The sequence below is a fragment of the Phyllostomus discolor genome, chromosome 10 (assembly GCF_004126475.2).
Source record: "Phyllostomus discolor isolate MPI-MPIP mPhyDis1 chromosome 10, mPhyDis1.pri.v3, whole genome shotgun sequence".
In the NCBI taxonomy this organism is placed as follows: Eukaryota; Metazoa; Chordata; class Mammalia; order Chiroptera; family Phyllostomidae; genus Phyllostomus; species Phyllostomus discolor.
The window spans coordinates 37,048,251-37,070,259 of NC_040912.2; the positions used below are offsets into that span (position 1 = coordinate 37,048,251).

Here is a 22,009-nt window from a genome sequence, read left to right on the forward strand (position 1 = left end):
TAAGTCTAATCAAGTCAATAAATGACTTTGGAAGGCTATTTTTAAGTGGCCGACAGTCTGTTTTTACCATGTTAGATCAATAGCTGCTGTTTGAAAGGTCTATTCATTCAAGTGCTGGGGAGTAATGCTGAGTCAGTTTTGAATGCCTTCAGCAAGCTGGAAAAGTCACTGCCCTGGGATGACTAAAGTGGAAAAGGCCAATTAAGTCATCACCCACTCTGGTGTGCCAAGTCTCATCCCTGTCAGTGCCAAAGCTCAAAGCTTTTACACAGTGTTCCTTATGATGATTTTGTAATATAAAAAAGAAGGATTTATATTAAAAGCTACTTTCTCTGTTTAACATAGGTTACATAGGATGTGTAATTTCCAACTATTTCTCACACCTCAATATTCCCCTAATTCTGTGGGTCATTCTTGGAGTTCAGATTCTTATTACTTTAGAACATTATAATAATTTCTTAGAAGGATTTCTTGCTTCTAATTTCTCCCCCTTCTAATGTGCTATTGGCAGGCTATACTTAAAGTGAGCAGCACTGATATCACTATTGCATTCAAGGTTGGGGATATTTGTTTAGTTTTGGTTAATCTCTCTCTCAGTCAGTTTGTAAAGTCCTAGCTTCTTAATCAGCCATCTTCAATCTTCTATGATATCTTGCACATCTATTTTTAAGTCTTATTTCCTACTTTTTATAAATCCTCATTTCATGCAAATTGATATTTTCATATCCCCTTTAACATGGTGCCCAGATCCCCAAATTAGCACTGTGTTCACATGGTTTTCTAATGAAATAACCTCACCTTGCAGCCCTTCCATGCAAATTCCACTCTTCCCAGATGCTGAGGAGATCTGTCCAGAAAAAGTGCAGCCATTACTAAAATAACGAGAACAATTTGCATGACATCCACGTAGCCTGGCAGCGAAGGAGAGTGGACTGAAATGTGCAGGCATGAACAATGATGACTTCACTGTACTAGTCAGTGAGGGCAGTAGACACCATTGAGTGAGCATGTGTACTGTGTGGCCATCTCATGAAGTTTTTTTGTGAAACATAAAATCACCCAGGTGGCTCAGGCACCCTACAGCCCAGATTTGACACCCTGATGCTTTGGCTTTTCCCAAAACTAAAATTGCCTTTGAAAGGGAAGAGATTTCAGACGTTTGATGGGTTCAGGGAAATACAATAGGGTAGCTGATGGCAATTGGGAAAACTGTGTGAAGTCCCAAGGTGATCATTTTGAAGGGGACTGAAGTGTCATTATTCTATGCACAATGTTTCTTGTATTTAGTGTCTTCTATAATAAATGTCTCTATTTTTCATATTCCTGGCTGTATACCTTCTGGACAGACCTCATATATTCTGTTCATACTGTAGAACCTTGTGCAAGAGTCACCATAACTACAGTCTACCCATACACTTAATAATCTCTTCTGTACAACCTTAGGTTATATCTTTTTTTCTCTGAACTCCAATAAAGTTTGTTTAGTCATTTTTTAAATACCCCTTCCTGTCTTGAAAATATATGACAAAACTACAATTCTTATTAAATCCAACACTTTGTTTAATCGGTCATTAACTTTTGCAGCTGAACTGTTATATGATTATATTCATATTTCTGAGATATATGAAGATAAATACACACAAACATGCTGATGTCCTTACTAATATGGCCCTGCCCTTCTGAAAGTCAATTCCATACTTCTGCTCTCTCCTCATTAACTTTGCTCCAATCTTCACATCAGTTACTGGTCTTACTCCTACATTGCTAAGGAAATAAAGGCAGTAAGAAGATAACTTCCAGAGCCCACATGAAAACATCTACCCATTGACCCACTTCTAGTGCACATACCTCTGCCCTCCTTCATTTTACCACAGATAAATGGTCCTTGTTATTTATTAGGAGTAAGTTTTCAACTTGGGTGCTGGATCTCATCCTCATTTTCCTATGCAAGAATATCATTCCAGAAGTTCTCTTCTAATTCTCCAGAATCATATATTTTCCCATCTCTACCTATATCATTCATAAGTCTAAAAAACAAAATGTAATTGTTTTTATGGAAAAAAGAAAAATCTGGGCTTCTATAGAATAATGGTAACCACCTATATCAGAATTTCTCCCCACAGCCCCTAATGCCCCAAACAGAACAAGAAGGAACACATGTGAAACCACTCACTTCATGCCTAGGACTTAACTAGGAGACAGAAAACACCACAATCCTTGTTTTACAGGTGAGTAAGGAAATAAAAACCAAAAATAAATAGGCCCAGATCAGAAACCTACACTGGAGCTAAGGAAGGAGAGGGTGGTAAGGCCTAGCATAGGCACAAAACATAAAATGACACACAAAAGAATGAGTCCCACACTTGGTTTCTGAGAAGAGGTCATAGTGTGGAATACTGGGGAATTATCGAGAAGGAACTTAGCCTAGGATGGTGTGGTTCTGTTGGTTGGAACATGCACCCAGTCAGGGCACATACCTAGGCTGTGGGTTCAACCCCTGGTCTGGGTGCATATGGGTGGTAACCAATTGATTTTTCTCTCTCACATCAAAATTCTCTCTCTCTCTCTCTCTCTCTCTCTCTCTCTCTCTCTCTCTCTCTCTCTCTCTCCCCCCCCCTTTTCTCTCTCCCTCTCTCTCTCCCTTTTTTCTCTCTAAAAATCAATAAACATTATTTTTTTAATATAAGTAAGTGTAAGATCTAAGCTAATAGTTTTAGAAGAGCACAGCTTCTGAAGGAGATGAAGGCATTTCTTGGGGGACTGATAGTGGAGGGAAAGAATGGAACAAATAGTGGGAACTAAGCATTCTATGGAAGCTAAAGAGAATTAAAAAAAATCAGAAGACTTACTAATGCTCACTCCCCTGAAATGAAAGGAAGTATCCCTGAATAAAACTACCTCTTACTGGCCCTGGCTGGCATAGCCCAGTGGATTGAGCTCGGGCTGTGAACCAAAGTGTCGCAGGTTCACTTCCCAGTCAGGGTACATGCCTGGGTTACAGGCCATGACTCCCAGCAACCGCACATCGATGTTTCTCTGTTTCTCTCTCTCTTTCTCCCTCCCTTCCCTCTCTAAAAATAAACAAATAAAATCTTCAAAAAAAAAAAAAAACCTACCTCTTACTGTACAAGAGGGTGTTCTAGACCTTGGAATCTTAACTTTAAGAATTCATGTACTCAAATGCTCATTAAGAACTTCTTGTTATTGTTGGTCTAGGAAAATATGTTCTTTTAATGGAACAGAAAACAGCAAAAAAATTCATCTGTAACTCAGTGAAAAGAAAGAAGAAAAAGAATCAAAATATTTTAGCTGATGAGTATCAGTCATTCAAAATAAACAGTATCAAAAAAAAGGTAAATAAAAGAAAACCAAATGATATAAAGAAAAATTATTAAAATATAACATTATATTTACAGTACATAGAGATCAAAATAATATGAACAAGTTATGTCAAAATAAATTAGTCATAGTAAGTGTAATTGGATTAACCTACCTATTAAATGATAAACATTTTGAAACTGGTTCACACGGCAAAAGGCAATTATCTGCTTCAGTCATGGGATAAGCCTAAAATGATGTTACTCAGAAAACTAAAAATAAAAGGATGGGCAAAGATGGATTGGAAAATGTTATAAGAAAGATTGGATTGTAATGATGACTACAGGCAGGGTGGAACAGGTGAAAAAGTATTAAAAGGGACAGTTTATAATACAAAAGACCACAATATACAATGAAGATGTTATGGTTATCTGTGAACCTTATATCAAAACAGCTAACTTTATAGAGTAAAAACTAAGATGATGCAAAAGAAATAGGCAAAAAATTCCACTAAAAGTAGGAAACTAAAACCATTCTCAGTGCAATGGAAATCAAGTAGATGGAAAAAATAAGGTTAAAGAAGAATTAAGCACATAGAGGAGAGACCTTATGGAAATATATAGATAATGGGAAAAAGTGACTTCATCTCAAGTACACAAAAAATAGTCATGAACATTTATCATATATTTGGTCCCTTAAATTCCCCAAACATCTGTAAAATAGAAGTATTGCCAGCAACATTTTTACAGGGATATAGCAAACTTAGAAAATAATACAATTTAAAACAATAATAATTCCAAAAACAATATCACTTGTTCCTGGAACTAAAAATAAAGCTTATTAATTCATCAGAGAAATAGAAAATAAGTAATAAAATTGTGGAATTTCTGGAAAGTAATAATAATTAAAACACTTCATCCCAGGCACTATTGGCTATAACTAAAGCATAATTAGAAAAATATATAGATTTATGTGTATATTAATAAAAACCAAAGAATGAAGTAATTGACATAATTCCCAAAACAGAATTTTTAAAAAAGCCCTTTAAAAAACAGCAAGAAAATTGCAGCATGGGTAAACATGAATCACCTCCTTTCAACCAAATCAAAACTGCAACTGAACTATAGAACAACCAAGACTCAGAACCATCAGAAATCAAGCTGAATGGAAGTCTGACAGCTATGGAATTAAGGAAACCACATCCATCCAGACTAGTAAGAGGGACAAAAATGTAGAACAGGCTAGTCCTGTATCCAGGTGTCCCAGCCCAGGGTTCCAATGCCAGGAATATATGTCCTCTTAACTTCTGACTGAGAATCCAGAGGGAGTTGAATTGGTGGAAGAAACTCAAGCACTTCCCCTTAACCCACACACAGACTTACTCAGACTCACTCCCACTGAGCTCCAGCACTGGGGTAGCAGCTTGAAAGACACCAGTGGCATACAGGGAAAAACTGAAGTGTCTGGCATCACAGAAAGAGCTGGAGGACAGGTTTCTTGCAGACAGAAATGTGGGCACAGGCCATTGTCCTTTTTCTGAATCCTCTTACCACAGAGCTACAGAGCCAGCATGCAGGTGCCATATCTGAGACTCCATCCACCTGGCTAAAACTCTTTGCCCTGCCCAATTTATACGCCCACACCAGGTGTTAACAGGGGCTTTTCCATATAAATGGCTAGTCTTGGCTCATGCTTCACAACTTTCTAAAGTCTCTCAGATTAGCAAGAGCTGGCCTCAATAATGGCCCCCATGCTTTTTGCTAAGTGGCCCCAGGCCCAGCAATAGCAGTAGCCAGCCTACATTCACAGCTTGGCTTTGCCTGGGAATCTCCAAGCTCAGCATAAGAAGCAGCCATGTCAGGTCAGGCAGGGTGGCCCCAGGCAGAACACAGGTGGGGGGTGACCTCAACATGCACCACCTAGGAAACCCCAGAGCCTGTGCATGCAACAGGCAGCTACAGATCATGTTGGAGTTCTACTACCCTGCCTTGGCACAGCTGATCCTCCACAGAGGTTAGAGGTTGGTGGTAAGAGGTCATAGCGAGTTCTTGCAGCTGACTGCCCTAGGTAAATCCCTCCCATTAATCTGACAGCAGCAATCAAGGCTCAACTATAAGAGAAGGGTGTACTCAAGCCACACAAAGGGCACACCTCGAGTACCCAGCTTGGGTGATAGGGGAGGCTGTACCGCTGGACCCTACAGGACACATACTACACTAAGCCACCCTACCAAGACAGGAAGTCATAGTGGCTCTACCTAATACATAGAAACAAACACAGGAAGGCTGCCAAAACAAGGACACAAAGAAACATGGACCAAATGAAAGAATAGATCAAAACTCCAAAAAAAGAACAAACAAAATGGAGATAAGCAATCTGTCAGATGCATAGTTCAAAACACTGGTTATAAGGATGCTCAAGGAACTTAGTGAGGACCTTAACAGCATACAAAAGACCCAGTCAGAAACAAAGGATAACTAATTGAAATAAAGAACAATTACATGGAAACAACAGTAGAGTGCATGAAACCAAGAATAAAATCAATGATTTGGTACAGATGGAAGCAAAAAACAACCAAACATAACAAGAAGAAGAAAAAAGAATCCTCCCCAAAAACATGAGGATAGAATAAGAATCCTCTGGAACAACTTGAAGAGGTTCAACATTAGCATAATAGAATTGCCAGGAGAATACTGAGAGCAAGAAATTGGAAATCTATTTGAAAAAATAATGAAAGAAAACTTCCCTAATTTGGTGAAGGAAATAGTCATGTAAGTCCAGGAAGCACAGAGAGTCCCAAACAGGGTGGATGCAAAGAGGCCCAGTCCAAGACACATCATAATTAAAATGCCAAAGCTTGAAGCTAAAGACTGAATGTTAAAAGAAGCAAGAGAAAAGAAGTTAGTTACCTACAGGAAAGTTCCCATAAGACTGTCAGCGGATTTCTCAAAAGAAACTTGGCAGGCTGGAAGGGATAGCAAGAAATATTCAAAGTCATGAAAAGCAGGGAGCTACAGCCAAAATTGTTATACCTAGCAAAATTACCATTTAGAATCAAAGAGCAGATTAAGAGTTTCCCTGACAAGGGAAAACTAAAGGAGCTTATCATCACCAAACCATTATTATATGAAATGTTAAAGGGACTTATTTTAGAAAAAAGATCAAAACTATAAATAACAAAATGGCAAAAAATACCTATCTTTCAACAATTGAATCTAAAAAATGAAGCAAACAAGAACAGAGACAGAATCATGGATACAGAGAGTGTTTTAATGGTTGACAGATGGGAGGGGAGTTTGGGGAAATGGGTGAAGAGGTGAGGGGATTAAAAAATACAAATAAGTAGTTACAGAATAGCCATAGGGATGTAAATTACAACACAGGAAATGGAGTAGCCAAAGAAGTTAGGCACATGATACATGGACATGAACAATGGTGTGGGTATTGTCTGAGGAAGTGGGAGTTGCTGAGTAGAGGAGGGCAAAGGGGGAAAAATCAGGACAACTATAATAGCATAATCAATAAAAATATAATAAGAAACAACAGGAAGAAAATACACAATAAAATTAGTAAAATTAAAGCAGGAAAGAGTAAAACTAATAAATAAGATTTTTTTTAAGATTTTATTTATTTATTTTTAGGGAGGGAAGGGAGGGGAAGAGAGAGAGAGAGAGAGACATCAATGTGCAGTTGCTGGGGGTTATGGCCTGCAACCCAGGAATGTACCCTAACTGGGAATCGAACCTGGGACACTTTGGTTCCCAGCCCGCACTCAATCCACTGAGCTACACCACCAGCCAGGGCAGATTTTTTTAAAAAATCAAAATAATTCCTAGCTTGCCTAATCAAAAACAAACAAAAACATAAACATAATAGGAAATTATAACTGGTAAGAATCATTGAAAAAAAGGAAAAATAAGGTTAAGCAACTATTTGCCAAACTCTATGCAAATTAATTTGTAAACCTAAATGAAGTTGATAATATTATAGTAAAATATAATTATATTTCTCTCTAGAGATACAAAGGTTAAATTTCTATAGAGAAAAAAACACAAGGTTTTCCACTGAACTTTCACAGATTGGATAATAATAATTATATCATTATTATAATAATCATTATATAATATAATGAATATTATGTTAATATCCATTAATAATTATATTAATGAATAATTCAAAAGAATCCATAATGAAAGTAAGAAAACAATAAAATAATTATAAAATAAGCAGAATATAAAATAGATATATAGAAATAATAGCTTCTATATGTAAACAATATGTAGTTAGAAGATATAATGAAAGACAAACCTCATTTATAATATCAGCAATAACTTAATATATTTAGAGTGATAAAAAGAAATGTAAAATACCTGTATTAGAAAAGATTGTAAAACATTATGGAAAGACACAAAGGTAAACTTGAACAAATGGAATAAAGTTGTTACTGGTTTGATGGAGTCAAGATTATAAGGTCAGTTCTTCTAATTTTGTATGTTTATTTTCTATATGAATTTTAGAATCAGCTCGTTTGCCTCCAGAAAAAAAATTAACTATGGATGATACTATGTAGGTCTGTTTTCTTTTACTATTGACTTTGTACAATTAATGTACATTGATGGTATAGTTTCAATTTATTTATTTTTATTGCTCTATAAACTCCCATTTGTATGAATTGTCCACAATATATTATGTGTTCTGTTATTAAAGATAGTTTGTATGGTTTCCAATGTGAGGCTATTTCAAATAATTTTGCCATGAACATGATTGTGTATTTATTTTGATGAACATATCTGTATATTTTTCTTGGGGTCTATTTATACAGATAATTGCTATTAATAGTGTATACATATATTTAGTATTTAATACATAATGCTAAAGAGTTTTCCAAAGTGTTTATAAACACTTACACTGACATCAACCCTGTATAGGAGTTCTGTTCTGTCCTTAGCAATTATTGGCATTTTGTCATTTTCATTTTAATCATTCTGGTGGGTATGTAGTGAAATCACATTGTGGTGTTTTTTTTTAAGTTCATTTTATTGATTATGCTATTACAATTGTCCCATTCTTTTCTCCCCTTTATTTCCTTCCACCCTGCATCCTACTTCACACCAGCATTCCCCACCACCAGCCTTAGTTCATGTCCATGGGACATATATAAGTTCTTTGGCTTCTCCATTTCCTATACTATTCTTAACCTCCCCCTGTCTACTTTGTACTTACCATTCATGCTTCTTATTCTCTGTACCTTTTCCCCCATTCTCCCTTCCCGCTCCCCGCTGATAACCCTCCATGTGATTTCCATTTCTGTGATTCTGTTTCTGTTCTAGTTGTTTGCTTAGTTTGGGGGGTTTTTTTGTTTGTTTTTTTGTTTTTTGTTTTTAGGTTCAGTTGTTGATAGTTGTGAGTTTGTTGTCATTTTTACTGTTCATATTTTTGATCATCTTCTTTTTCTTATATAAGTCCCTTTAACATTTCATATAATAAGGGCTTGGTGATGATTAACTCCTTTAACTTAACCTTATCTAGGAAGAACTTTATCTGCCCTTCCATTCTAAATGATAGTTTCGCTGGATAGAGTAATCTTGGATGTAGGTCCTTGCCTTTCATGATTTGAATACTTCTTCCCATCCCCTTCCTGGCTATAAGGTTTCATTTGAGAAATCAGCTGATAATCTTACTGGAACTCCTTTATAGGTAATTATCTCCTTTTTTTCTTACTGCTTTGAAGATTCTCTCCTTTTCTTTAATCATGGGTAATATAATTACAATGTGCCTTGGTGTGTGCTTTCTTGGGTCCAATTTCATTTGGACTCTCTGAGCTTCTTGGACCTTGTGGAAGTCTACTTCCTTTGCCAGATTAGGAAAGTTCTCCTTAATTATGTTTTCAAGTAAGTTTTCAAGTTTTTGCTCTTCCTCTTCTCCTTCTGGCACCCCTATGATTTGGCTATGGGAATGTTTAAAGTTGTGCCAGAGGTTCCTAAGCCTCTCCTCATTTTATGAATTCTTATTTCTTCATTCTGTTCCATTATCCCCCATTCTCCCTTCCCGCTGCTAAGTATATATATATATTTAATCTTACTTTGCATAGCCTTCGCTTTTTCCTCTGTTTTGCAACTATACTCAACCATTTCTGTGAGCATCCTGATTACCAGTGTTTTGAACTCTGCATCTGATAGGTTGGGTATCTCTTCACTGCTTAGTTCTATTTTTGGAGTTTTGATCTGTTCTTTCACTTGGGCCATATGTCTTTGTCTTGAGGTACCTGTAACATAGTAAGAGGTGGAGCCTTATATATTCTCCAGGGCAGGGCAACCCATGTTGCTGCATTGTGGAACTGTATGTGAAGAAGGGGTCTGAGAAGAAACAATGCCACTTACTTGGCTGGCTTTCAGTCACTTCCCCCACTACCTACAAACAAATCGTGCCCTTCTGGTGCTGATTCCTGGGTGAATGGGTTTGTGTACATTCTAGGACCCTATGGGTCTCTCCAGCAAACTCTTTTGGGAGCTGGGAGTTTCTCCTGCTGTTATAACCCCCACAGTTTTTATAGCCAGAAGTTTTGAGGCTCTCTTTCCCTACACTGGAACCTTGGGTTGTGTGGTCTATCTCACTTCCCAGTTGTTCCTCCTAGTTTATCAGCCCACAAACATGGGACCACTTGGTCCTGCAGCTATCACCTTGCTGTGCATCCTCTCCACCTTGGCTGCCCTTCTCTGCCCCTCCTACCAAGTCTGAATGAATGTTTCTTCTTTAACTCCTTGGTTGTCAGAATTCTATACAGTTCGATTCTGGTTATTATTTTTTGTTTTTAAATTTGTTGTCCTTCTTTTGGTTGTGCAAGGAGGCAAAGTGTAGATACCTATGCCTCTATCTTGGGTGGAAGTCCTGTGTTGTGGTTTTGATTTGTATTTCCTTGATGGCTATAGCTATTATTAGCCCTTCTAATATCCTTTTTTATGAAGACTGGTCAAGTCTTTCAACCATTTTTCTATTGGATTTTTTTTCTAATTCATTTGAATAATTCCTTTACATATTTTGGAAATGAGACTTTGAGAATGTAGATTGCATGTATCTTCTTTCACCCTGGCATTTGATTTATTAATGGTGCCTTTTGATGACCAAAAATTCTTAACCTAATTCAGTCTAATTTATTAAGTTATTTCACTGTGATAAGCAGTTTTGTGTACTATTCAAGTTATCTTTTCTACTCCCATGTTGCCTTCTAAGAGATTTATTGTTTTACCTTTCATTTTTAGGTCTGAAATACAGCAGTAATTAATGGTGTATAGATATGAAGTAAGATTCTGGATTAATTTCCATTTTATTTTAACTTTTTAAAGATTTTATTTATTTATTTTTAGAGAGAGGGGAAGGGAAGGAGAAAGAGAGGGAGAGAAACATCAGTGTGTGTTTGCCTTTTGTGTGCTCCCTACTGGGGACCCGGCCTGCAACCCAGGCATGTGCTCTGTCTAGGAATTGAACCAGCAACTCTGGTTCATAGGCCCATGCTCAATCCACTGAGCTACACCAGCCAAGGCTGGATTTATTTCTATTTTAATGCTGAATCTCCAATTTTTGTAGAACCTGTAGGTTCATTTTTACATTTAAAAACATTAGTGAATGCAGTCTATTTCATTCATGGTGTAATATTGTATGTGAAAGAAAGCAGTAAATTTTCTCAATATGTAATTAATAATTATACTCTAATAATTATTGATTATTGTTATCTCACTAAGCTGAAAGATCATTGAATTTATATAAAATATATTTTGAAGATAACATCTTGTGTGTACAAATACTTTTATCTCAGTAGTTCCTACCAGCACCCACCAGTCATCGAGTCACTGGTGTCCCATGTCCTACTGGGTCATAATTGAAAGGAAGACCTAAAAGAATGTAAGGGGAAAAAAGTCAACTTTCAGTGTTAAGATTTTCAAGTTGATTTCTTAAAACTTCTGGCAGGATTTCAAAGGGCAGGGCTTTATATTTGCATAAAAATCTGTTTTTAAGTTTGCAAATCATGATTATTAATATATAAATATATATAAATATATATGGCATATATAAATAAAATATATAACATAAATAAAAGATAAGAAAGAGAATATATGAAATATCAGGCTATCCCTACTCAGGGACTATACGAAGTTCAAACATTCCGAAAAGTTTACAATGAAAAGTTCTAATTTTCTTACTAGAAGTTAGTAATGAAGTTCTAACTTCTCGTACCTCAGAATATGACGATTTAGAGATGGAAACTTTAAAAAATTAACGTAAAATGAGGTGGGCCCTATTCCAGTATGACGGATGTCTATAAAAGGAGATTAGGATTAATGCATACACAGAGAAGAAAGGCTATGTGAAGACACCAGAGGACATGGCCACCTATAAACCGAGGAGACAAGGAGAGAGGCCTTAGAAGAAACCAACCCTGCCGGCACATCTCTCTCAGATGTGTAACTTCCAGAACTATAAGAAAATAATTTTCTGTTGTTTAAGCCACCCAACCTTTAGTACTTCTTGTGGCAGCCTTAGCAAACTAATATAGCTTCTTTCAACTACTAGATTTATTTAAGCCCCTTAGAATTTAAGTACTACCATTTAGAGAAAGTAAAGAAATGCAGAACTCTAAAATTTAATGTTATTAAAATTCTAAATGATTGACAAATCATTAATTTACTGAGTTTATCTGAAAACAACTAATTTAAATTTTCTACTTTCCAGTAGAAATGAGGGCTTGTGTTGCTTATTCACCTGTTATCTCTCAACACTGAATCTGACTCCTATACACTGTTTGGGCCTGGGAATCTGAAAATTACATTTTGTACTACTTTTCCATCTGGCCCTTGGTTATATCTAGTCAAGAGAAGACATTTGCAGAAGATCAGGCAAGGGAAAAAAATTTTTAATGCTTCTGGCTCCCAGAATGAGGCAGGTGCTGGTAGTTCCTGGTAGTTGCAGGTGGATAGGTAACGGGGTCAAGGTGTTTCTAACTCCAGCATTGCAGGGATAACACCTTTCTGCAGCCCAGTCCTGGTCAAGGCTGTGCACCTCAGTAAAGCAATATGCACTGGAACATCATTCCCAGCAGTGCAGCAGCTGGCGGACTTAGGGACTTCCAGTTGTGGGGCTTTAGTAGTATCTAACCTCTGAGTGTCATTCTTCCTTTTACTTTTTCAGATCCCCTCTGTCTCCTTTGTTACTCCTTTTAACATCTTTTCATCTAGTTCCCTATATTGACATACATAGATAGGTTTCTGCATTCAAAACTCATTCATTAAACAGCTGAAACAGACTTGGGTAATAGAAAAATAAGGTGACATAGACAAGCATGCTCATACAGTATTGATTGTAATAGCAAAATATTGGAAATAATTCAACTGGCCATCATAAGGAGAATGCATAACTCATAAATTGCACAATGATATAATTGAAAGCAACCAAAGTGAAGAAAACGACCGCATACACAATAGGAACAATGAATCAGTGTTGAGTAAAGTCACAGAAAATTACCATTTTTTATGAAGCTGATACTATTTGTATGAAGCTAGTAACAATAACACGTCATGAAATATACTGTTGAGAGCCATATACATATGTGGGGATAAAAGGAAGACAAAATAACACTAAATTCAAAATATTTTTTACTTCTATGTGGTAGGCAAAGAGATAGAATCAAGGAAGAACATGAAGGTATCTTCAATACTCATAACAGTCTAATTCTTAAGTTGGGTAGTGTATTCTTTTGTGTGAGTCATGTTTTAGTGTATGTATATATGTGTTTGTGAGTGTACATTATTTTGTATTTCAAATGCTAGATAAAGGTAATTTTCAGAAAAGAAGGCATTGTTGTCCACTCAACTTTGGAGCTACACAACAAACTTCCTATTACATAAGTGAATTGTAATATGTATCTAGATCTGCTTTCTGGACTTCTAATTTTTTAAAATGATTTGGTTATCTGGAATACTATTTTCCACAAAAGAGAAGGAAATTTTACCCTTTGTACAGCATGGGTAGACCTGGAGAGTATTACACTAAGTGAAATAAGCCAGTCAGAGATGGACAAATACCATGTGATTTCACTTGTATGTGCAATCTAATGAACAAAATAAACTAATGAACAAAATAAACTAATGAACAAAAGCACAGATACAGAGATCAGACTGCAGCTTCACAGAAGGTAGAAGGTAGGAAGGCTAGCTGAAAAAGATGAAGGGATTGACCAAAATAAAATTTTGTGCACAGACAGCAAGAGTATGGTAATTACCAGAGGAAAAGAGAGGTAGAGGGAGCAGGAGAGGGTAAGGGGGGGATCAATGGTGATGGGAGACTTGATATGGGGCAGTGAACACACAATACAATGTACAGATGATGTGTTGCAGAATAGTACCCCTGAAACTTACATGATTTTATTAACCAATGTCATCCCAATACATTCAATTAAAATAATAAATAAATAAATAAGTATTTAGTTATCTATTTATTAGCCAGTACATCACTGTTTTAATATCATAAATTTATAATGTTTTATTAGCTAATATCAGCACATCCCCATTTTTAACACTGAACATGCCATTAAAAGTACACTTATAATACTGACTTTCACTATTATGAATGACTTCTTTATTCTTAATTAGCAAAATGTTCATTTAATTTCTTGATACATTTTTAAATGGTTTTATCTTTTAAAATTAGCTCTATTGGTAAAATTGGAAGATTTAAATATAACAAAGTTAGAGATAATTTTTAAAATATAAGTATTATCATAGACTTATAATATGGTTACTTTTTTGGCAAACCCATAGATAAAATTTAGGAAGAAAAATTTTGTTTGGCATAGAAAAGGATATCTTTACTGAAGTGTCAAGTAGAAAGAGAATGTACTTTGTTAATAGTATTATAGTATAGTGATTAATTATATTCATTAAATTTAAAGTAAAATAAAAATATGGAGCTGTTTTATGAATACTCTTTGCAAATGATAAGTCTAATGAAAGTGTATCTGTGCTTCAAGGGTAGAATAATCACTGACCCAAATCATCCAAAGAATAATTTCTAGAAGGGTTTTATTTGAAATTGTACCTTGGAAAAACAATAGCTCCAGGTGTGAAATTGAGCACTTTGAAAGTTATATTTATTTTTCCAGATAAGTTTGATACAGTTTGGTCTGGTTCAACAGCAGCATGCTAAGGTAAAGCCATGGATCAGGAAATGGCCCACCGGCCCATTCCATACACAAGCAGATCTAGTCAAATGGAAGATGCATGATTTAAGTCACTTAAGGTTTAAGTTGCTTTGTATGTAAAAAATAATAATATTACTCAAAGTATTTATTATTATAATGAGTTTGGATGAAGAATTTAGCAAACTAGCCTGTCTTAATTAAACCTTTGACATTCACTTAGTTACTAAGTTATTTAAATCATGGTTACCAGCAAGTCCTTCTCTTTATCAGCAGAGGTCATTTCCCACTAAACCCATCTCGCCTCCACTTTGCTGTTTTAGGAAAACATGGTAGGTATTTTTTGTGGTGCCATAAAATTAGTTATATATGCAAATCATAGGATCTAACACATTTGTTATATCCTCATTCCTAAGTAAACTAGGGAGGGGGAAGAGAAAAATAAGCACAGAATTAAAATCAGTATTCTCTTAACTGCTTTATTATGTATTTTGCTTCTTTTAATGGAAAAAAAATAAGCATCACCCCACAGTTAAAGAAATAGTAGAGGCACAAATACAGTACAAAAGAAAATCATGAATTTTCTCCTATTTGTAGAAACTGATGGTTTAAGTCCATCCAAAACAAGCCTTACTATTTAGGAAAGAAATTCTATCTAATGCATTTCTTTGGAAGGTATTTTTATGATATCTGTAAGAATCTGTGGGATATTTTGGACAATCTCCCCCTGTTTCTAGGGTACTGATTTCACTGTGGCTAAGCAGCTGCCTATGGCCTTGAACGAAGCACAAGTATTGGAATGCCTTCCTGCTGTCTGCACGGACCTGTTCTCCAGTTACTGCACAAAGGAATAGTTGAATTCCACTCGGAATATAGGTATGTTTGAGTTTCAGGAAATAATAGAGTACTGTTGATTAGTTGTGAACTAGAACAAATAAGCCACAAGAGGGCATATTTTTCTTGGTTTCATCACTCTTATACAAATAAGGCTTGCCTCAATTAGGTATCAAAGGAATCCCTCCTCCTCCCTTATTTTCTTAGATGAATGCATTGTATCTAAAGTGTGCTCTAAGGGTGGAGTAGCGTTGGTATGTGGTATTAGAGAAAAGCAAACCTTAAAAAATTGTATTTTTTCCTCATGTGATGTATAGGAAAGTTGTTTATTTTTCCTTAAAATACTTCCTTGGGGATCATTTGTTGATATAAGAACATTGTTTTTTTTTTTTAAAAAAAAGTCATTTATTTGACTTTAAACGCCCCATTCTGCAATAACTATGTGGACTCCTATATCAGGAACAGAAAGCCTTTCCAACCTCAAGTGAATGTTCATAGACAAGGAGGTTTTCTTTTCTGAGGTCTCAGGCCTTGGGCCAAAGGGGTTGGGTTGTGTTTTTATTTTTATTTTGAAGTGCATTCCGGCTGAATTTAATTATTCACCACACCCCAACCCAGCTAAGTAAATATAACCTTAAGATTCTGGCTTGGAAAGGTTTTGAAAAATAGCTGATTTTTTTCTCTCCAAGAAGAGGTTCTATAGCTGGGTGCTGTATTATAGAGGGCACTGAGGAAGGAGTCAGAGGAGCTGGGTGATTATCTTCTTAGCCGTGGTTTGCTTATGTATGACCTGGGGGCTGGAAGGCCCTGAGGCTTCTCTTAACTCTGAATGTTTATGATTATTTATGATGTTAAAAAAGTTTAAAACTCAGACATTAGTAAAGTTCTGACAGTTTTACATTTTGCTTAACTAACCATAAACTATTTTGTCTTTATTTGACGATGAGAAACAGAGATACATTTATGAGAATTCTACATACATGTAATTAATATTGAAATAAAGACCATTACTTTCCATTACTAACCATGATCTAATGATCTTAATATGTAACTACTTAATGATCCAGTGATGAGTGGATTGCCATGATCAAAATGCAACAGATGAAAAAAAGCACCTGCAGTTTGTAAAGGGAAAATAAATGCCTAATAAAGGATTAGGTGAGCTGCTTTCAACTCACGCCATCACTTGTTCCAATCAGACATAAACTAATGTATATCTCAGTTTTCGCATATGAGTATAACATATATCTGTCAGTACTGATATGTTAACATGCGGGAAAACATTCATAAAGAGTATTTGTTATAAGACAGAGAAGTTTTTTAAAAACATTTTATTTATTTATTTCAGAGAGGGGAAGGGAGGAAGAGAGGGAGAAAAACATCAATGCATGGTTGGCTCTTGCATCCCCCCTACTGGTGACCTGGCCTGTAACCAAGACATGTGCCCTGACTGGGAAATGAACCAGTGACCTTTTGATTCGCAGGCTGGCTCTAAATCCACTAGGCCACATCAACCAGGGCAGAAGATTTATGTGTGACCAAGGTGTGACTAGTTTTATAGAAGTCAACACTAAATGGCTTGGGTTATAGCTCCATTTCCTTGTCTCTGTGCATAGAATTTTACAATCTCTTTTATCTATCTACTTTTTTCTTTAAATTCACCAAATTTCCATTTGTTTTGTGAATAGAAGACTGTACAGAGAGAAGCTGCACTACAGATTTTATTGGAAAAGAGCTATACGCTATTACCTTCTGCAGAAAGTACAACCAAATCCGCTGAGATTTTGCTAGATTTAAATTCTGAACCCAGTAATTATATTTCTCCTGTTTGCAGGGCAGAAGTAGCTATATGTGGAATTGAGGAAGCCTACAATATACCCATTCTGCTCTTACCTATCCCTGCTGCCTTCCCCTATGGCTCCCTACATAGATTGGTGATTCCTGAAATTATACAACTCAAACTTTGATTTGGTTTCATTCAGTATTGAAATGTAATACTTTGAGAAATAGTGTATTTCACATTATCTAACACATATCTACTACCATGTAGTAAGAATAACTTACATTCTGTGAGTCCTAATGGAGATGGGTGAGAGGTGGTATGTCATAGAGGAAGCCTGGACCCTCAAGACAAGTTTACTTATTCAACAATTATTCCAAGCACCTGAAAAATACATCATTTTCTTTTTCCTTTTCTTTCTCCTCCTCCCCCTACCCCAACACTGATACAGCATAATAGCATTACTTAGTCTTGATAATATAGATATCTCTTTCAATATAATTAAATTTCACTTGTTGAATCCTAAATAGTCAATCTTGGAGATAAACTAAGCTGTATAATGTATTTTATTTTAACAACACTTAATGTAAATAGACTTTTCTCACTGGATGTTATTGCAAGGACTCAGATAGGACATTAGCCCTACAGGAGAGATGACCAATTCTCTTGGAGACAGTACATCTCCAATTCTTACAAAGGGTAGTAAAACCATGCTGGTGGGATCCCCAGAGAGTTAGTAGAAAATCAGAATAAATTCAGTGACTAATTAGCATCATCATATCCATGTTTTCATTAACTCATTTAATACTCAAATACTTCTTAAATACCTACCATATGCAACACGCTCTGAGAAGTACCCTGAGAACTGAAAAGCCATGGACACAGCTGAGGCCATTCATCACGACCCTGGGTTGGGCAGTTGATTCTGTCTGCTGCGTGCTCAGAGTAATTAAAAAGGGTGGGAAGCACAGAACCCCATTTCCAGATGTTGTCTTCTCATGGTGTGTTCAGGATGCCGAAATAGAGACAGCCTAAATGTGAAATCAGGGTACATCAAACTAAATCAGTTCAATACAAATTCACAGGCATTGTTTCAGGGGCAGGAGAAACAAAGACCCAAAATAGCCCACACTCTGGTATGAGATGAAGACACATGTATAACTATATGATATACCATGAAAAGGGCTTATAATAGTAGTAAAATCAAAGTGCTTTGGAAAATAGGAATGAGCTATTAATTCTGTAGGGGCTTTGTGGAAAAGGTTAAAATAGTAGCAAAAAGGAGATGCCGTTTAGTTTGAGTATATTAAGCTAGTATTGAGACAGGAGGGAAACAGGGGAAATCCAGAGTTAACAACAATTCTAGTTAAACACAATATTCTGGCCAATAAAATGACAAAATTATTAGAAAATTAATAAGTAAAGGATTTTTTAAAATAAAACTACTACTTGTTAACCCACCATGTGCAAAACCCTAAGCAATGCTGTGAGAGACAAAAGAGGTATTTTGTCCTTATAATGAGTTTATATTTTGGACTAAGGAGCAATGACATTTATAATATATATATATATATATATAGAGAGAGAGAGAGAGAGAGAGAGAGAGAGAGGGAGAGAAAATGCAAAAAACATACTAAAGGTGTGATTAATTACAAAATGGGTAGTACAACACTGAATGCAAAACATTCAGAACAAAAGTTGCTATAGATTGAATTAGCCTATAGAAAGTTAACTTTTCATGTACCTGAAGAGGAAAATTATGGGGTTGGCTGGTTGACAGTCCAAACCAAGGTGATAGAGATGGAGCAGCATGAGGCATACGAAAGAACCTTGGTTGGAGTTAGGAAACTTGTCTCCCTCCTACCCTGGCTCTGACACCAACCATCTGTAACTTAAAATGACTCATTTAGCTTCAGTGGCCCAAAGCTCTCTGCTGTTGAGGGGAGGATGAATGAAGAGTCTCCTTCCCCTTTTCACTTCTTCCATTGTTGCCATTGTCTGCTCACTAGTCTAAACCAAAACACCCCTTGTCATTGTCAAGGGAGCTCTGGGACCTTACCAGCTGTGCTCTTAAATCAAGCTGACAAATGCAGGACCCCATAGCTGTTCCCTGCCACTCCAGGGCTCTACCCCAAGTCAGCTTTATGTTTGGGGCTATAAGCACGAGGCATGTGACTATAGACGTAGTTCCAATCATGGAAGGATTTACAATGCAGCTAAAAGGCCCAAGCTTCAGGACTCATCACTTGCAGGGGTCCTTTCCATGTCCTCGAAGGCAGCCCGACAATAAACATGGTCATGATTTTGCAAAATCTGTAGAATTAAACAATTCTTGATCTAGTTTTCTTAGAGGGTCTCGCCTTCAAATTATGTAAGTTCTAGTGTCCCGAAAATGTGGACCAACCCCTCGTCCCCATGTACTCCCAGTTTTCCTATTGCATGACTAAGGAGTGTACAAAGCAACAAAGGAAACCTCCTACAACAGGAATAGATGACATTACCCTGTTGGCCTGCTATGAGGTAAAGGAGAAAGAAGATATACATCTCTGAGTTTGTTTGTCTCCTTTACCTTGGTCTTTCCTAGATGCTATCTCCTTAATGCGGGACTGATCTCTGTCGATCATCCCCATGCTTGCCCTTTCAGGGCCAGTGACAGTGGACGGGGTTTTTACATACTGAACTCAGGTATTGTTTTTGAGGCTTAGAATTTTTAGAACAATCTCTGTTCTGTTTCTTCCGCAGCGGGTCCTTAGAGACTTTACTGTTTTGCATAACAGGTACCAAGTCTCCTCTGAGTGCGGGCTCTGACATCAGAGGTTGCTTTACAGAGTGCCCTGTCGCGGGGCGGGGGGGATATCTCCGCTCGACTGGAGCTACTCCATTTAATTCACGCTGCTGACAGCCTGCGCGCGGGCAGGGATGGACTTCTGCCGCTGGGGAGTACTGGCGTGTGCAGAGGGAGGGGGAGCCGAGGGCGGGGGGAGGAGATCGGAAGGGAAGAGGTAATCCCCGTCGTTTTGAGCATCCCCTATTTAGAAAGACTGAGTCTCTCCCAGGACAGCTGCTGCGGTCACACCACAAACTTAAAAGCCGTCCTCCCGCTCGCAGCGTGTCTTTCCGCGCCACCCTCTCCTCCCCAAAGCTTCAGCTGGTGCCTGGCTCTCCGCCGGTCCCGGACGGTGCTCGGGAGCCAGCAGCGCCCCCTGCCTCTCCGCCCGGCTTCTGCGGCCGCCTCCTCCGCGCTCCGCCAGGGCCGCCGGCGGCTCCGCCGCTCCGAGGAGCTCACGCCGGGGCTCCGGGTCACCACCTCGCACGCCCTCAGCCTACATCCCCTCCCTCTCTCCCTGAAGGGACTTCGGGCAGAGACAGAGGGTGAGAAGCGTTCGCGGCAGGTAAGGCTGGTTTGGGGTCACCTGCTACTCTAGTGGGAGGGCGCGCTAGGGACCGCGGTGTTAAGCTGGGGTGGCTGTATTTGGGGGTGGCTGTGGATCCAAAGTGAGAATGCGGACCCGGGGGGTGATGACTCGTCCCGGGAAGGAAAAAGCGCTCGGAGCAGACTGGGAGTTGGCGCGCGGGAGAACAGACGGCGAGTCCGTGCACTGTGGAGCGGACGGCCTTTGCGCGCCGAGCTGGAGACAGCGTGGCGGCTGGGCGAGTCCCGTCTCTCCGCTGCCGGAGCCTCCTCCGGCTGCCAGCACCTCGCAAAGTTTTCCTCCCGAGACGCGCCCAGTAACTTCTCGCCGTCTTCCTGGCTTCCTCGCCCCGTCCCTGGCCTCCGCAGAAGGGAGCGCGTTTGAACGTGCCCGGTGGCTTTAGCCAGCTGCAGGTTCTTTTGGAGACGAGTTGGTGGGGACAGGCTGGGTAGGACTTGGCCAAGGTCTTCTGCGCCCTCGCTCGCTCGTTCCTTTTCCCACTGGTCTGGGAGAAGGCTGGGAGGAGGAGACCCTGGTGATTGTTTTTGTTATGGTGCTTTGGGGGAGTGATGGACGACGCCTTTTCCGTTGCAAGGGAATCGCGACGCTCCGTCGGATAGAAACTTGCATCCTTCTGGACCCAGAGGGGAAAGATGGAATGAGAGCCCAGCCCCAAAGCTGGCTGCCCAGGAATGCCGTTGCTGCAAACGCACTTCTGCTGGAGCGGGTCAGCCCTGGGTAGCCCTAGGCTGGGCTCGATCCTGAAAGACCCGAATTTGACTCCGGCTCGGAATGTAACCCAATGAATTATCCCTTCTCCCCCGGGTGTTCCCTCCTGGCTCCCTACCGACCCACCCAGAGTTGACGCGTTAATTAGCTACCCTGGCAGCGTCGGGGCCGTTTTCAACACTGGAAGATTCCCCTTCATTCCTGACTTATGTTCAACCTCGTGTGTTGAATCATTCTGCTTTGGTCCCAGCGCGTGGAGGGCACTTGACAGGAGGAGGAGACACCACGCTCTCGCCCGCAGACTGGAATCGAGGGGGCTGGACAGGAACGGTACGCCCTGGGGCCGCCGAGGCGCCGAATTCAGTGTTTCAGAGACCGGATTTAAATGGGCGAACTTTTCGCCATTTAGACACGAGTGAAGCTGTAAATAAAAACAAGTGCCTCTACGAGGACACCTCTTTCTCCACCAGACCCTTTCATTCTTCTTAGCTACTCAGTGCTGTTTGCACAAGCAAAATAAGAGAGCGGAGAGAGGGGAGGGATTTAAAATCACCAGTTTAGCGGGAAAAGGTTCTCCTCTTGACTGTGTGTGTGTGTGTGCGTGTGTGTGTGTGTGTGTGTGTGTGTGTGTGTGTGTGTGAGGGGATCGTGGGGGAGGCAGAAGGCATGGGACCCTACTGAGTCTGGTGCTGCTGTTCTGTAACCCTGGCAACCGCCAGGGCATGAGCGGTCAGAGCCTTCCGGGTT

The 22,009-nt window shown here is 38.7% G+C and overlaps 1 protein-coding gene across 1 annotated transcript in view; it reads left to right on the forward strand.

Moving 5' to 3' along the window:
• Positions 1 to 20,122: 20,122 nt before the first annotated feature.
• The window catches only part of SEMA3D (semaphorin 3D), a 193,897-nt gene continuing 192,010 nt past the window's right edge, over positions 20,123 to 22,009 (forward strand). Inside the window, exon 1 of the mRNA XM_028525669.2 lies at positions 20,123 to 20,512. The gene's annotated coding sequence lies outside the window, so the exon portion shown is untranslated. The remainder of the gene's footprint in view (positions 20,513 to 22,009) is intronic.